Genomic DNA, 18,888 nt, shown 5'->3' with positions numbered 1-18,888 from the left:
CCAGGTAAGTCATTTTCTGAGTTTAGACTTTGTTCAACGACTATGTTATAAATGAGATAATTAAATTATTTTAAAGCATATTTGAAGACAATATAAGATACTTTTGAAATGCAAATATGTAGCCCATAATGATGACTTTGAGTTTGTAATTGTTTGCCAGATTCCTTGCTATCTATTTGGACAACTATTATTTGACCTTCATATTGTCCGTTTCCATGCAAATCTCTGTTTCTTTTTTGAGATGCTCTAATACTTCCCTGGTATAGAATGGAGTAGTTATCCTCCTCTGACCCCTATAGTGCTCTGTACATACCTTTAGCATGACACTTACAACACTGTGTCATTATGTGTTTCCATGACTTTCTGATCAGCTGTACTATACATCTTTAGAGAAAGAATAGTGCCATATTTACTTTGCATCTTCAGTATGTAATACAGTGACTGCACACTGTAGGGTTCAAATGCATGTGTTTGAATCAATATGAAAAAATGAATGTGATGATCTATATACAGTTCAACTTGTTATGAAAGATGACCACTAAAAGGAGGAGAGTACACTAGCCAGAAATAATCTCTCTTTTCCCTGAAGTTCGTAGTACTTTTTATTCCTGTCTAACCTTGGAATGGATACCAAATCCCTTGAATTAGTATAAACTAATTTGTAATTTCCTCATTCAATTCTAAAGTACCATGAACATTTTACTTATAAAGGTACTCAATAATACAACCCAAGCATAGTCAAGTTTACCAGGGTTTAAACACCCCTTATACTTTCACATTGTACTAAAGTTATCATTATTTTCTAGAATAGTTTTGAAATATGTTAGTCACAATTTAAGTAACACATAGTCTCAAATCTCATTAACCTTGAACCATTACAATTTCATGTTTAAAAGATTAATGAAATTCAGCCTAATTCAGGCAAATAGATTTTGCATTGCACTGATAGCAAAAGTAAACTAGGAAAAGAACACTTTGATTTTCATGCAAAGTACAATCAATTGGCTAAACATTTAGGTCACCAGAAAAAAAGGCAAAACAGTAACTTTGTAGCCAATAGAGTTAAATTGGGGTAGAGGTGGGGGGAGAAGTGGTCACCAAGAAGAGACTCCTAGTGCTTTTGATTAGATCTTGTTTTCTTTGCAAATTCTGCAGTACACATATCCAATGGTGCCAACTTGACAAGGGACAATTTCAACCAATGTGAAGAGAAGACACATTGCAAGGACACTAAAGTTGGTGGTGAAGCAGTGTGGCAATGCCAGCGACTGCTGACAGATGGCAATAACAGCTGCACCATGTGCACAGGAGTGAAACAGAACCAGAGTGCCTTCATTTAGACCAGCATTTTATGAGGTTTACAAAGTTAAAAATCATGAATTAGTGGATTCAGATGAAACCAAGAGTGTAAACTATTATTTACTGTGGAAAAACTTCATGCAAAGAACAACTCTGACCCAATCTTGGCCAAGATTATAATGTGGTTATATGGTAACACAGTAGATCTGCTATTACTCTGTTCTTTTCCTTTCCTTCCCCTGATTTGCAGGAATTTGGTGGTTGTGGGATATCTTCCAGATATACCAGATTATTTTGGTAAACTGTCACTGAGATTGGATGCTATGGAGTTCTTTGGCCAATAAACTCCTTGGAGTGGGGTAAATTTTCTGTCTTTCTTACATTCTAGTTTACTGAGGCAGGGACTTGGCTACCCAATTTGTAGGTGATGAAGAAGTCACCTCATTCAAAGAAAGCCTGATATTTGCACAACTAGAATTTAGTTATCTCTAGCTGGTAAGTCAAAATGCATCCTAGCATCGCCACTTTGGTATCTCCATATCACTGAATGCCCTGCTCTTCTTCATACCATAAACTCCATGCTTTGAAAGTAACCTTGATCATCTAAATCCTAAATTCATCCAGGATATCTGCATAGATGGGAGTAGTTTTCTGTAGCAATTAGTTCAGGGTTTGTTTTTAGAACCTGGACTCTACTGCGACAAGATGGTTTCCTCATGGATTAGGAAGCATCCAATTCTATGATAACTGGGACTGAGAGAAAAACAGAATAAGAAAATGAGCATGCTTGGAAGGGTCACATTTGGTTGAGAGGGCTGGCATGACTGGTGACAGAATTGAAACTGGAAATTGGAAAATTGTATGAGAACCTCCTTTGTATCATTTAGGTTTATCCTTAGACTATTTTATAGTTCATGGATGAGAAAGAGGCTACATTTTAAGTGATATCCAGGCTTTAAACTGAATGTGTAACAGGGTTTAAGAATGTTAGTGCTGTTTAATATAAAGCATGCTATGAAAAACTTGGAGCAGAATAAAAAGAATTAGGGGTGCTGGGGTGATTTTAATAGGCAATAGTCAATGGAGGTCTCATTGCAATGGTGAAATTTTCAGTAAAGACCTTAAAGGTATGAGGGTAGAGTAGCTTGAATTCTGGGGTAGGGAGAAACGTTCCAGGAGAGGGAACAGGCAGGGCCAAAGCTTGGAAGGAGGAACTCACCTGGCATGCTTGAGGAATAGCAAAGAGGCCAACGTGGCTGGAGGAGAGGAAATGAGCCAGAAAGAAGTAAGACATGATGTCAGAGGGCTAATGAGGGATCACATGGGCTTTGTCAGTCTTTGTAAGAATTTGGGGTTTTAATATGAGGGATTCTACTTAGGAAGCCACTATGGATTTTGAATAGAGATGTCACATAGTGGGGTTTGGACTTCATGAGTATCATCCTGGCTGCTAGGTGCTATATAGACTGTACTGAGGGAAAATGTAAGAATTGTCTCTAGAGAGACAATTGTGATACTAAGTAAGTGGAGGCTTGTATTATTCAAGTAAGATGGTTGGATTCTGGATATATTTTAAAGGAAAAGCTATCAGGGCTTTCCTGTGTCTTATAAGTAATCTATGAGAGAGAAGAGTAGAGTTGATGCCAAGGTTTCTAGCCTAAGCAAAGAGGATGAAATGCTCATTAATTTAGTTGAGGAAGAATATGCAAGAGAAAATAAATAATTCATATTTTAGACAGGACATGTTTGAGATGTTAAACAACTAAGTCTATTGTCAGTTTGGCAATTTGCAAACAAGCTGAGAATTACAGGAAGACATCCTATCTTGAGATATAATTTGGGAAGCAAACATCCTACAGATGATTTTTTAAAGTGCTTGAGAATACAAGTTGAGTGAGGGTAGTTAGAAAAGAGAAGAGGTACAGGAACTCAAATCCTGGGTTACCATCAGAAAAGCCCAAAAGTTCAATCAAGGACAAATGGAGCAAATTTATAAGAATTATACTTCAAATCAGAGGAGGATGACTACTAATTGACCACTGTATTTAGCAAAATGGCAGCCAGTGATAATTACACAACTGAAATTACAATAGATTTCTGGGCATTCAAGCTGGGCTCAAGTGGGTTTATGAGGAATAGGAGAAGATGAATTAGAGACAAGAATATAGACAGCTTCTTCAGAAGTTTTGTTGCAGGGAAAAGCAGAAAAATAAAGCAATAGGTAAAAGGTAAAATAATTTTAAAAAATTAAATTAGAGGAAAAGTATGTTGCATGCTTGAGGGAATAATCTGATAGAAAATAATTTGTTAATGGATGAAAGGAGAGAATTGTTAGAAGTTTTTTAAAAAAATATGTGAAAGAATTGAATATGCCCCAAAGTAGGGGTCACACAAAGTATAAACAAAGGTAATCCACAATTTTAGGAAGAAACACAGACTATGTGGGCACCAATGTTAGTAGATGGATAGATAGGGTCAGGAGTATTTTCTTAATACATTAAGAAGAAGTAAAGAAGAAAGAAAGACCATCAACCAAGAGTGACTTTTTGATTCTCTGGAGTAACACTGTGCAATGGCCTCTCATTGCCCTTGGAATGAAATTTAATAAGTCAATGAGATCCTATTTGACTAACCACCTGCCCACTTCTCATTTCCTCCAAATACTAGGCATATTTCTGTTCTTCTACATCACAAATTTAGGATTCCAGGCCCTTGAAGGTCCTACTTCTTCCAACTGAAATTGATTTTCTCCTGTGTGCTTGGATGATTTTTCCTCATCCTTAAGGCTGACTCCCCTCTGAGTAGTCTTCCTTGAAAGTTGAACAACAAAGACACCCTTTTCCCTAGGTTCTCTCTGATATATGATCTTGTCTCATTCTTTATTGTAATTACCAAAACAAGTCAGAAATTCCCTTATCATTTATTTATTGACTTTTTATCCTCTCCATGAGAATAGAAATTTTTGGACTACATCGAGATATTAGTCACCACATTTTCTCCAGGATTGACATGACGAGTGATTAGAATAGTTTTTACTTATTGAATAAATGAATGCGCAAGACCAGAGAGAGACCTTGATGTTCCTTATTCAGGTTGCATTTTTTTTCCTCATAAATATAGTAATGCTGAAGAATATCTAAAAATCTGTAAGACTCTAATGAGTACAACTGTCTCCTGACCACTGGATGGGTCTGCAATTAAAAAATAAAGGAGATTCACTGTTAAAAAAAATAAGATAAAATTATACCTATCTGAACTCCAAAACATAACTATCAAATTCTAGTTATTCATATAAAACCAGTAGACAGAGGGTGACCAAAATGTTCACTGTTTTGGAGTTAGGGCATATAGATAATTTAGTTTGGAAGATGGTTACATATTATTTCAAATGTATGATAAACTTGAATAACATAAATGGACAAAAAAGGTATAGTTTATCAATATCAATTCAGTTGTGAAATATATGCCCAAATCTACTTAACGCATGCCCTATTACACCTCCGAAGTCACACTGATCCTTTCCTCAGTGACTTCAGAGTTGGCTCAGTTCTCTTTTCAATCATAATCCCTTTCTTGGCAACTCCAATATCCTCAGTAATGACTCATCTCCGAATCTGGCTTTGCTTTAACTTCCTCAAATGCAATGTCCTTCACCTCTACTTCATTTATTCAACATTGAGCATAACTACACCCACTACTTGATCATCTTTGGAACTATTTTCAATATTCTATATTTAAAATCTACTCTGTAGCCAGAAATTGGTCATTTCCTACTAGTCACGTTGATGACTTGCCATCATTCCTTTACCACCACATAATTCCAGTCTCTTAGTACCTTCTAATTCCAAGAATGTTTGTTACAGTTGTGTTTTTAACTTGTTGTGCCATTTGATGACCCACTACAAAGCCATACTCTCCAGGCTCTACAGTTCATCTTCCTAGCCCTCGCCTAGGACTGCTATCCTGATTCCTAGTTTTGGATAAATCTTGTCATCTTATATGACTAATACCTCTCATACCACTAAGAAGTGTCTGAAGGACATCACTGAATGTTCCTAAAGAGTCTACTGTAATTTTAGGTTTGCCAATTTGAACTGGGCTCTTGGGACTATGCAACAGTAACTGTCTTATTCCCTTGTTTATTTCTTTATTGTACTAGTCTTTTTCTTCCCCCTTTCATGGTTTGGCCAATTATCTTGAGGAACCAAATGTGTCTTAAATTGGAGTATAGCTTCCCCCTCTGAACTCCTATAATACTTCCTAGATGTGCCATGGGAACTGAGGTCAATATGGTAGCCATGTTAACCTATTCTCTTTCCTTCTTCCCTTTCTTGCCTTTGATCCTCTCTCAATCATTCATTTCTTATCTAAATTTCCCTGAATTAAATTATAAACTCAAAATTTAACCATAAGATTGTAATTAAATACAAAACAGAATGTAACTGGTCATGAGGCAGACACAGCAAGAAAAAAAAATCTCTGGATAGCGTCACTGAGGGAATAGAGAAAGAGAGGACTGAAAGCTCCTTCAGATATAATCTTGAGAGAAACAGGAACTGAGTAGTCTTCCACTCCACATTTCAGATTTCCCAGACTCCTGTGAAAAAGATAGAAAGGAGAATGCAGTGTACAGTTTCTCAGAAGGAGGGGTCTTGACCCCAGTCTCCAAGATGGAATCCCAGGTCAGGACTAGCAGTCAAGCAAAAGATACGAGCATGGCATCTGTAGGAAGGCAGGGCCACAGGAAACCTTGCCAAGATTTCAGTTTCCCAGGTGCAATGTGGAAGCAATGAGGATATTACTGGATCTAAAGGGTTGTCTCTATAGTCATTCCTTTGCTCAGAGGTAGAAGGCACCATGGATGGCCAAATTCCAAGTGCTAAGAAACCTTAGAAGAACCTGGATGCATTTACAAAATCAGGGGAGGGGACCCCAAAGTAACTGTAAGTCCTACTAAATAGAATGGGAGTCTTGGAGTAAGTTTTGTTATAGAAACAAAGACATAAATGAACATACTCTGAGATAGAAACATGGGTATATGTCTAAAAGATTGAGATTTTATAAATGCTACATGGTCAACCAGTGCCTTATCCTGCTGAGGATGAGTACTGCCATAAAGACAAAATTTTCAGGACCTGTGCAGAATTAATTTTTGTTTTCAGTTAATTCACACACAAAAGGTGAGTTGTTAGGCCACATTTTTGGTTTGGGAAACTGACTGCTATGCTGTTGCTACAATAAGGAGTTGGGGATTTTCCTTGATTCTGAAAATCTGAAAACTATAAACTCAATAGTATATAGATGGTCAGTCTGATTAAATAGCTTTTTTGACTTCCAAGCTATTATTATGCTTGTACCGTTCATCTGGAAGTGAATTATTTGTAGTGTACTTCCATAAGAAGATGAAGTATCACCAGTGTTCCTTGGATCACAAAATATGAAGAGAGAGAGGAAAAGAAAGTGAGAAAGATAGAATCTGATTTGGTTCATGGTGGAGGAAGACACACAGGTAGTCCACCAGAAATCCCTGGTAAAATGGGAGGAGATCATTTAGCAAAGTGAAAGGAAAATTAGAAAAAAAAATTAAAGGAGGAGGCATCAGGTGTGAGGACAGAAGTAGCTGTATAGAAAAGGAACAAATGCAATGGGAGTTTTTTTTTTTTTTCCAAAAATAATTAATTAAAAAAAGTGCAAAAGAAGGTTACAGGGAAACAAGGCTAAGGTATTCTTTGGGAGTGAAGCTGAAAACAAAGCTATCAATTTAAAATTTAAAGCAAAGAGGAATATAATGACAACTCTCTCCTCCTGGTTAACTGCAACTGATTTGGTAATATGTCTCTGCAGATGTGATTAGGACCTTCAAGGGCAATGTAGTGGATCAATGGATTCAAACAATTGCAGGTATGTACACAAATGTGAGTCAAGTAAATGGAGGGTGGGGAACCCTGAAAACATAAGGCCACTGTTTGTCAGAGCCCCTTAGCAACAACATCTTGTTTTCCATTTGCTTGATTGCATCATTTGCATAAGATCAAACACAGGGAGTTGTGGACAGGGAAAAACAGATCACTCTAATATGCATTAGAAATGGATCCACAGGCATTATCCTCAGACGTGTTACAAGGAAATGCATCCCAGTGCATGGAAACCTCACCGATTACTGTCAAGCAAACTATAATTTACAATACTGGCCATGAATTATATGCTATTTTACGATTGATTTCATGCTGTTGTTCAGAGAATTTCATTGATCTCAATTTACAAAATGAACCAATAAGTAGGCAATGATTTTCTTTTAACTCTTGGTATAAACTGAGGAATTTATATCTTCTTATTTGTTTCTCCCATTAGAAAATTCAAAAGAAACCCTTGCTTTTTTTGTAAGGTTACACATGTTATCCTGTTCTGTTTCTGGTTGCTTCCTAATATTTCATAAGTGAAAAACACAGCTTTTTTCCTGTTTTTTTCCTTCTCCTCTCTGAGCATCCTTCCCACAAATAATCACTTGGAAGTTTAAAAGTCTGGGAAGACACTACACAGCAGTCACTAACCACATCTTGTCATTTGGTATTCCAATTTGAGAACCACTATAGATGGTTCAGTGAGACACATCTTAAGGAGCAAACATAAGAGGCTGTGTTTTCCATTGATGCTGGAGAGCCAAAAGCTATGCCAGAATGCATGTGAAATGTCAGGTTGCATACATCTCTGCCATTGTGCAGCTAGTCCTTGCTCTACAATTGCTTGCTCAGCCTTTGATTCCAGAAAAATCAGACTCTGACCTTATAATTAACAAAGACCGAAGTTTTATTTAGCCTGAACATCCTTGTTCTTTGCTTCTTGTAGAAGCCTTAACTTGCAATATGCTTTTACTTGGCCAGGTGAGAAATTAACCATCACCAAGATCCACTCTTGTACTTTAAAACTAATTTGCAGAGCTGAAATCACTTTGCCTCCATAAGGACTCACATAAAACTGTATCTTATTTACATTCATAGACAAATTCTTCTATTCATGCTTATAATGTTTTCTGCTTCATCAGAGAAATCCATACCCCTCCCTTTTATTAAAACCCTTTTTAATATGTGTATTATTTATGGCGCATCTGCTGATTCCCCTCAACATGTACATAGTTTGCACTGTACTGGGTTGCCCTTTTAATAAATCTCCCTTGTAAGTTTCCTTAGACAAGTCATAATTATTCATGGTGTTATAAACCCCTTGAGAACAAGGACACATCTTCTTACAGGCATCCCTCATCCCTCAAGAATACTTTGGAAACTCTTGATGGTTGAACAGTGAAACCTTAATTGCAATGACAAAACTGGAAAATAAGAAAAGGAGGACCTGGTACCTCCATCATGATTATAAGGAGGTGCCAGGTGGTGGGGCAATCTTGCTTATGGAGCTGTCAGTCTGAAGTTTTGGGGGAAACCCCATTACTGTCAGCTATAATAACAAGGGACGCTGCTGTTTCATTTCTCCTTTCTTTTTTCTTTGACTGGTTAAAATAAGAGTCTTCCATGAAAAATTGTTTAGGCTGACAATGTCTTAGCCAGTTGTCTTCCAGTCCAGCTTCCTGAACATTTCTAATATTCTGTTCCTAAAAAATTATAATTTATTGAACCCAAGGTGTTTTCCTGGTTACTTTAATAATGTAAACCTAAAGTAGTTGCCACCCCCATCTCTCTCTCTCTCTCTCTCTCTCTCTCTCTCTCTCTCTCTCTCTCTCTCTCTCTCTCCACACACACACACACACACACACACCCTACCCATTCTACTACCTTGCTTTGCACAAGAAGAGATACAAAATTAGGGAATCAGTAGCTGGCTCTCAGTGTAAATCAGTACTTTCTGCTCACAAACCAAAGAGGAGGAAATTGAGATAATTTCTCAGGGTTATTATCTGAACAAAGTTAGTTATTTAACATGAATCTTTCAAAACTGAAAGTTTTCCTTCCAGATTAGGTTGATTTTGCTACTGTTTTCTTCCTTCCTTCCTTCCTTCCTTCCTTCCTTCCTTCCTTCCTTCCTTCCTTCCTTCCTTCCTTTCTCCTTCCTTCCTTCCTTCCTTCCCTCCCTCCCTCCCTCCCTCCCTCTCTTTCTTTCTTTCTTTCTTTCTTTCTTTCTTTCTTTCTTTCTTTCTTTCTTTCCTTTCTTTCTCTCTCTCTCTCTTTCTTTCTTTCTTTCTTTTTTTCTTTCTAAGTGTGTGTGTGTGTGTGTGTGTGTGTGTGTGTGTGTGTAAGATGCTGAGGATTAAACCCAGGGCCTACCACTGCATTATACCGCCAGCCCTACTATCATAATCTTTAACAAACTTTTGAGTCTATTAGTATTTTGCAAGAAAATACTCATGTAACAAACTGTTAAGCAACTGAAGTTAATAATGAAATGTACGGAGAATAGTGTCTGGCAACCTGTGGCAAGAAAAGGATACATTTATGAATCACTATTCCCAATAAAATATGATAGTCAAGGTAAGATGCTGTGAATTAAGCAATAATAATGGCTATAACATTGACTACCACCTACTATTTGCCAGGTACTCTTAAGTACTCTGCCAGCTTAGTAAAGTATCACCTGAGAATAGTTTTCAATGAAGACCCATAATTAGTCCTTAAATGTTAATTTAATACCTATTCCAACCTAGCTTTACTCTTGGCAGTGTGTGGCATAAGAAAGTAATGGGTTTCTGCCCTCAAGATCCCTGTATCACTTTTGTGTGGCAAGCATACACATTTCTTTTCTTTCTTTTTTCTTTTTTATAAACTATCATGCCACCCTTAAGATGCAAATAAAATGCCATCTCCTATAGGAAGCCTTCTCAAATTCTTCCAGTTTGAATTAATTACTCTTTTCTGCTTCAATAATATCATTTTAACTCCTACTGTGATGCCTAATATAGATTTACTGTCTTATTCCTCCTCCTCCTGTTCTTCCTTTATTTAAAAAAAAAGAAATGAAATTTCTTTTTTTTAGAGAGAGTTAAAGAGGAGAGAGAGAGAGAGAGAGAGAGAGAGAGAGAGAGAGAGAGAGAGAGAGAGAATTTTTAATATTTATTTTTTAGTTCTCGGTGGACACAACATCTTTGTTGGTATGTGGTGCTGAGGATCGAACCCGGGCCGCACGCATGCCAGGCGAGTGCGCTACCGCTTGAGCCACATCCCCAGCCCAAAAGAAATGAAATTTCAAAGTCAAAGAGGGAACATTTGGGGTCATTTCAAGGGGAAAATTGCACATTCAAGTGGAATTTTAAAAAGAGCTATATGGAAGGAACTGTTTATAGAATGTGGGAGAGGGTTCAGGGAGCATACAAGAATAATAACACACCAATGACTAAAGACTGGCTAAGCGATTGTCTCCTTAGCTCAGAGGCCTACCAAGCTGAGAAGAGAGTTGCAGGGCAGGAAGGGGCCTCCCTTTCAGTAGAGGGACACAGACACTGTCCATCTGAAGCTTGTAGACACAGAGCCCAGAGAGTAGGGGTTTGGCCTCATTGTCTCCTGCCTGCTCATTTCCTTCTGTGCCTCCAATTGGTGGAACCCAGAGAGCTCATAGGTAGAAGAGTAGAAAGCACATGTAGATGAGAAAATAGAGAACTTTCACAATAAAAATGATGCACATTTAGAAACAAACTTAATTTTCCCTCATATCAGCAACATATGAAAGAGCTCTTTTCCCAATTCCCTTGTTAATAAGAAGTGTGAGTTTTTAAAATATTTACAAAATTGATAAATGTTAAGTAGCGTTCATCTCATTTATTTCTGTTACTGCATTTACAGATCCATTCTCAATTTATCTAATTGATCAGTATCTATTGAAGTTTTCCTCTTTTTCTAACTGTTAATAATTCAGTATTTTTCAGATGTAGCACCTAGCATAGTGCTTATCAGGTGATCAATCAATACTTACTAAATAAGCATACTGTAGAATATTTTAATCTACTTTGTCATTTGTTTTTTAATTTTGGTAATGGTCTTTTTTGGGAGGTGGTGGTTGGATTGGGTTTTTGGTTTGATTTTACTCTATTGACAGTGTAAATCTTTCCATCTTTAACTATGTGATGTTTTCCATAATATTTCCAGAAAGAGAATTTTATCTGGCTAAATAAATATAAATAACTTTACAAGGAGATATCATTTAAAATCAAAACTACTGAGGTTTTAAAAATGGAGAAACAGACAGGAAAGACATTCTGAATGGGTAGAGCTGGCTAGGGGCATTGTAGAAAAATTGAGCACAAGCTCAGAGACAAATGTTTGATTTAGTTCAACAAGGTTCAGTTTAGTTGGTACACAGAACATGAAAAATGGAACTCGAGCTAGACATAAAAGTTGGGAACTGCTTGAGAAGACCATTGGATGCTAGGCTGATAGTTGTAGAGATGAGTGCAATGGATGTTAATTATGGGGTGGGAAGTCAGGAAAGCTTTTCGTCACCCTGATTCTGCCATTACTTGTCTGTAGAACTATTGATTTCATTGAATCTGGGTTTCTTCATCCGTAAAAAGACAATTCTGTGTTAGATGCTCTCTAAATGTATACTCTCTACTGTATGTTTTCAGAAAACATGAAATTCAGTAAAAAAATGTTTACTTCTTAGATATTTCCTCTCATAGTTACAGAGACTAGAAGAGAATCATTGTTTAATTCATCATAAAATGGCCTCATAATTTAATTTGGAATTATATGCTGAGCAAGTTGTCCCTGATGATTCTGCATGTAAGAAGAGAGTATTTAAAATGAAATCAATGGATTCCAAAATGTAAATTGTAATGTTAAAGTATAAAAAGATACCCTATTAGAATTATGCTTCTTTATCTATTCACAAATACAATGCATCACATATAACCAAGGCATTTTAAAAAGCCAATGAATCTTCAATGCCACAGTGTAAATTAATAAGCAGACATATTTTGTCTCATTATAAGATTTTTACTGGATTATCTATCCTTGAACCACTTCCCTAGAATGTTAGATTTATGTCTTTTAAGATAGTAACGTTCAAAGAACAATTTAGTGGCAGCTCCATAGGCAAAAAAAAAAAAAAAAAAAAAAAAAAAAAAAAACCCACTTGTAAGTGTCTACACTATGACAGTGTCTAACTATCTATAACTGAATAATATTCTGCTGGTGATCTCAGATAAAGCAATATATCTGTGAGGGTTAATTTTATGTGACAATTTGGAGATCCTCTGGTGCCTACTTGTTTGGTCAAATGCTACCATAGATGTAACTGTAAAATTACATTTTTAGATCTGATTAACGTTTATAATCAGTTAGCTTGAAGTAGAACAGACTACCCTTCATAATGTGGGGTGGCCTCATCCAATCAACTGAAGGCCTTAACAGCAAAGAATGAAATTTTCCAAAAGAGGAGGTATTATGCCTCCAGATTGCATTATAGCAATTTCTTCAGCCTCCTGAGATATGAGAAAGGTATTTGGTCTCTGTACCTGATTCCTGGCACACAACTTCTGAAATCCTTGGAATTTACTAAATGATAAGAATGATAGGAACATCTTTTGTTCTAATTAAGCGATTCTTGAAGGGGCCCTAGATAACTTACAGATGAAGGCTTATCACCCAAAAGACCAAATTTTGATGAAAAGGACTGGACATTTGAATCACTAGAGGCCAACAATTTTGATACCATATAATGAAAATTCCATAAAAATGCCTCAACAGCAGGATTTGAGGAGGTCCTGAATCAGCAGATATATTCATGTACTTAGGGAGTGCTGTATCCCAATTATACTGGGATACAGGCTCCTGCTCTTGAGATTCTTCCAGACCTCTTCCTATATGTACCTCTTCTTCTGGCTATTTATTTAAACCTTTATGATAAACCACAAAAGTACAGCATTTTTCAGAGTTCAGTTAGTCAATCTAGCAAATTATTAAATCAGATAAAAGGTATTGTGGAAACACAAGATTTTGTAGCTTAGACCTTGGGAACCCTATACTTTGAACTGACATCTGAAGTGAAGGAATTCTTGTGGAACTGACCCATTAAATCTGTGGCATCTGACACTAACTCTAGATGGCTACTACCACATTGAACTGAATTGCAGGATGCATTGTTGGCATCAGAGAGTTGGAGAAATGCTGTCAAAAAAGACTTCACATATCTGGTATGATGAGGGGGAAAAGAATTTCCCACCTGCCCTGAAGATTTTGAACTTGAGACTGTAAAAATAACTTCCCTGTGTCTCCAGTTTATTAATTGCCCTACAGATTTCAGATTTTAGGTTAACCAGCCTGAAAAATTGCATGATCCAATTACTTCTTTTTAATACCAAATTCTTAAAATAAATCTTTCTATTCTCCTTCCTCTTACCCCTCCATCTTCTTTTCTCCCTCTCCTCCCTGCCCCTGTGCCATCCCCCCACTTCCCATATCCCCCTTCTCCTCTCCTTCCCTAACAGAACACCTTTGGTACTTCATAAGAGGAAGGTCCCATCTGGAGATTTATTTAGGTTCATTTGGGTATGTCTGGTGCAGTGACTACCTACCAAAAGCAGACTTGCATGAAACTTGAAGAGCAGCATTGGTAGCATGGAGAGGAGGATGTAGCAGGTATGGAAGGAAGGAACAAGCCTGAGTGCATTACTGATTAAAGTACAGATGAGTATTCCAGCAGAGCTCTTGAGATTACCAAGCAGGCACCCATTTGTATTGAGTACTGGAAAATATTTTTAGGATCCACCTTAAGAGCAGGAGTCACTCATGATGACCTGGTTCTCAGAAGACAGAGATCAGATTCTAAGAAGATGCTTGTGTTGTTTATTCAGATTTGAATTTAGAATAAATCAAGAAGACGTGTCTTGTTAGATTTTTAAAAAATACTCAAGTACACTCAGTATTCCTCTTGAATTCAACAAAGAAAGAATAAAGCAAAGAGAAATGTCATTCCTCCAGTGCCACTACAAAGAAGATTACAAAATTAAAGGCGAATCTCTACCACATTCCCAATGAAACACGGAGACAAGAGACTCTGACACAAATTAAGATTGTTAGAGGATGATTTCATGGATAAAGTGGTACTAACTATATCTGGGCTTGGTTAATAATAATATAGTCAAATTCAATTTTTCTTTGATATAATTGCTGTTGTTTAAAAGCTAAGGACCATTATTAAAGCAGGCAGGTGAAACTTGAAATATTACTGGTTGGAATTATGGGACAGGGAAAGGAAACAAAACAAAAACAAAAGATAAGAACTCACAAAGATTTGGGAGCTTGTGATCTGTGCAAGCATAAGGGAATCACTGGTGTTAGACTTAGTGTTTATTCATTCACTACACAACAAAAAGAACAGTGATAGCATATTGTTATACCTATATTGATATTTTTTTATTGGTTGTTCAAAACCTTACAAAGCTCTTGACATATCATATTTCATACATTAGATTCAAGTGGGTTATGAACTCCCATTTTTACCCCATATACAGATTGCAGAATCACATCGGTTACACATCCACATTTTTACATAATGCCCTATTAGTAACTGTTGTATTCTGCTACCTTTCCTATCCCTTACTATCCCCCTCCCCTCCCCTCCCATCTTCTCTCTCTACTCCATCTACTGTAATTCATTTATCTCCTTGTTTATTTTCCCATTCCCCTCACAACCTCTTATATGTAATTTTGTATAACAATGAGGGTCTCCCTCTATTTCCATGCAATTTCCCTTTTCTCTCCCTTTCCCTCCCACCTAATGTATCTGTTTAATGTTAATCTTTTCTTCCTGCTCTTCCTCCCTGCTCTGTTCTTAGTTGCTCTCATTATATCAAAGAAGACATTTGGTATTTGTTTTTTAGGGATTGGCTAGCTTCACTAAGCATAATCTGCTCTAGTGCTATCCATTTCCCTGCAAATTCCATGATTTTGTCATTTTTCAGTGCTGCATAATACTCCATGGTGTATAAATGCCACATTTTTTTTTTATCCATTAATCTATTGAAGGGCATCTGGGTTGGTTACACAGTCTAGCTATTGTGAATTGTGCTGCTATGAACATCAATGTGGCAGTATCCGAGTATCCCTGTAGTACGCTCTTTTAAGGTCTTCAGGGAATAGTCCGAGAAGGGCAATAGCTGGGTCAAATGGTGGTTCCATTCCTAGCTTTCCCAGGAATCTCCATACTGCTTTCCAAATTGGCCACACCAATTTGCAGTCCCACCAGCAATGTACAAGTGTACCCTTTTCCCCACATCCTCGCCAGCACTTGTTGTTGTTTGACTTCATAATGGCTGCCAATCTTACTGGAGTGAGATGGTATCTTAGGGTGGTTTTGATTTGCATTTCTCTGATTGCTAGAGATGGTGAGCATTTTTTCATGTACTTGTTGATTGATTGTATGTCCTCCTCTGAGAAGTGTCTGTTCAGGTCCTTGGCTCATTTGTTGATTGGGTTATTTGTTATCTTATTGTCTAATTTTTTGAGTTCTTGTATACTCTGGATATTAAGTCTCTATCTGAAGTGTGAGGAGTAAAAATTTGTTCTCATGATGTAGGCTCCCTATTTACCTTTCTTATTGTTTCTCTTGCTGAGAAAAAAACTTTTTAGTTTAAGTAAGTCCCATTTGTTGATTCTTGTTATTAACTCTTGTGCTATGGGTGTCCTATTAAGGAATTTGGAGCCCGACCCCACAATATGTAGATGGGAGCCAACTTTTTCTTCTATCAGATGCAGAGTCTCTGATTTGATATCAAGCTCCTTGATCCATTTTTAGTTAACTTTTGTGCATGGTGAGAGGAGAAACTGTTAAAAGGAACCATTCACCAACAAGACATAACAATTATCAATATTTATGCACCAAATAACGGTGCTGCGACATTCATAAAACAAATTCTCCTCAAGTTCAAGAATCAAATAGACCACAACACAATAATTATGGGTGACTTCAACACACCTCTCTCACCATTGGACAGATCCTCCAAACAAAAGTTGAATAAAGAAACTATAGAACTCAATATCACAATCAATAACCTAGACTTAACTGACATATATAGAATATATCAACCATCATCAAATGGATATACTTTTTTCTCAGCAGCACATGGATCCTTCTCAAAAATAGACCATATATTATGCCATAGGGCAACCCTCAGTAAATATAAAGGGGTGGAGATAATACCATGCATTTTATCTGATCATAATGGAATGAAACTGGAAATCAATGATAAAAGAAGGAAGGAAAAATCCTACATCACATGGAAAATGAACAATATGTTACTGAATGATCAATGGGTTAACTTAAGACATAAAGGAGGAAATCAAAAAATTCTTAGAGATAAATGAAAATACAGACACAACATATCGGAATCTATGGGACACAATGAAAGCAGTTTTAAGAGGGAAATTCATCACCTGAAGGTCATTCCTCAAAAAAAGGAAAAACCAACAAATAAATGAGCTCACACTTCATCTCAAAGCCCTAGAAAAGGAAGAGCAAAACAACAGCAAATGTAGCAGAAGGCAAGAAATAATTAAATTCAGAGCGGAAATGAATGAAATTGAAACAAAAGAAACTACTGAAAAAATTAACAAAACTAAAAGTTGGTTCTTCGAAAAAATAAATATATTGATATTTGTATAATAATTTGAGACGAGTAGTCATAAAAGCGTTTTATAAAGGAGAATGCATTATATAATAAAGAGATAAAAAATTCAAGCCATTATCAAAATCAGCAGAAGCTAATTTTTTTTATTTAGCTGCAACTCTTGATAGTTAATACTCACAAATATTGGGAATAATATAAGTTTAAATGTTTGTCATGTAATTATCCAAAGCCCTATTTCTCAGCTAAATCCAAAATATATATTCAATCTATTATAAAAAGGAACTATATGTACCGTAAATATTCAACTTAAACACATTCAGAAATAGCTTTCTTGTCATTAAGTTTTTTTTTTACCCACTATTCAAAAATTTGTTGGACAACTACTTTGTGCATCTTCTATGCATTTTAAGTGCAGAGATATAGCAGATAACAAAGTTTGTACAAGATATCTTCAGCTATTCTTTCTGAATTGCACATTGCTCTTGGTTATGTTTTCCAAACTTCAGCGATGCTGTGTTTTATCTAGTATAGTTACTACACACACACCCACCCCCCCACAAACACATGCACACACACACACACACACACACACACACATACACATCAATGATTCTAAACCATTTTATTGTTTCAGCAAATTACAGTAAAAATGGTAAGTGATTTGAAAAGAATATTTGTACAAAATTAAAAATTATTGTGTATCTCTATTAAGGAGACTGAACTACTTATAACAAGGACTAATTCAGGGAAGAACTAAAATGCCACTGATTAATAACAAATTACAGTGAGGATATTAGCATCAAAATACACAAAATTCAAGATAATACTAGCATTCATATTTTATTATTAGCCCCCCAAATCTTATGTTTTTCAGGCTCTTTTTTATTATAATACCCAGTAAAGCACATATGGAAATAAATTATGGGAGCATTTGTAAAAATCTAAATCCAGGGATCCAACATGGCCACCGGCGAGGAAGCAGCGATTCCAATGTCTCCACATTAACGGGATCAGAAAGACCCATTGGAACAGCGGCAGTCTACCTACTGAGGAACTTCTAGCAAAATTCCATTGAGAGGGGACTTGCCGGGAATTGGTAGGTTTATTAGAAGTGTCAGTTTGTCCCAGACAAGTGGATCTTGGCTGGCCACGCGGGCACGGAGGTCCAGTCCCGCAGCCACGAGCTGCTTCGGCAAGCGGCCGGCGGCCCAGAGCGGCGCGGCCCGCCCGAACCCGCAGACAGCACCCGCCATCCCGCCGTCCCGGGGAGGCCCTGCTCTCGCTCTGAGAACGGCCACCACGCCTGCCAGGCTCGTAGCCACGCGACCGCAGCTGCCCGGCTCTACAGGCGGCTCCCCTGCGGGTGCAGAGGTACAATCCCACGGCTACCAGCCTGGATCTTAGCCACGCGGCCGCAGCTGCCCGGCTCTACAGGCAGCCCCCGGCGGCCCGGCGCAGCGAGAAGTGTCCCTGCCTGGCCCAGCAGACAGCCCGTGCCCTCCCAGCTCTACTAGCAGCCCCGCCCACCCGGCGAACAGCTCCCCCCCGAGACAGCGTGAAGGGAATCTAACCAACCCTTTATGAAATAGCGAACTGGGAACTAAAACCAGAGATTGTGTAAGACCAGAGACAAGCCAGTTCCACCCCTCCCTTCGGACACTCCGGCAAGGAGCCAGGGGCCCGCCATAGCAGAGAGGGGAAGTCACCAAAGTTCGGCCAAAGAGATTCCTTCCCAGCAGAATCTACTTTAGCAGGTGTGTGACTCCCACCCACACCAGATACAAACAACCGGGAAACTTCAAAATCTCCGTGGGCGTGACCATAAGGGCCAAAGGACTCTCGACCCCCAACTCCCCCTACTGCCAGTGACGAGGGCGTGACTGTAGGGGCAGAGGGAAGCAGAGAAGACTCCCCACCCCCAAGTCCCCCAAACGTGAACTGAGAGGGTGTGGCGGTAGGGGTGGAGGGAAACAGAGGACACTCCAGACCCCCAACTCCTCCTACCGCCAGCAGTGTGGTTG

At 37.8% G+C, this 18,888-nt stretch overlaps 1 protein-coding gene across 1 annotated transcript in view; it reads right to left on the bottom strand.

The window, feature by feature from the left end:
• USH2A (usherin) overlaps positions 1-18,888 on the bottom strand; it is a gene marked incomplete at its 3' end in the record, with an annotated part of 798,897 nt that overhangs the window by 361,132 nt on the left and 418,877 nt on the right. The gene's annotated exons all lie outside the window — the stretch shown is intronic.

Source organism: Spermophilus citellus, assembly GCF_964194105.1.
Source record: "Spermophilus citellus genome assembly, chromosome: 6".
Taxonomy (NCBI): domain Eukaryota; kingdom Metazoa; phylum Chordata; class Mammalia; order Rodentia; family Sciuridae; genus Spermophilus; species Spermophilus citellus.
The sequence above is the reverse complement of the archived record's forward strand: the minus strand, read 5'-3'. Positions and strand labels throughout refer to the sequence as shown.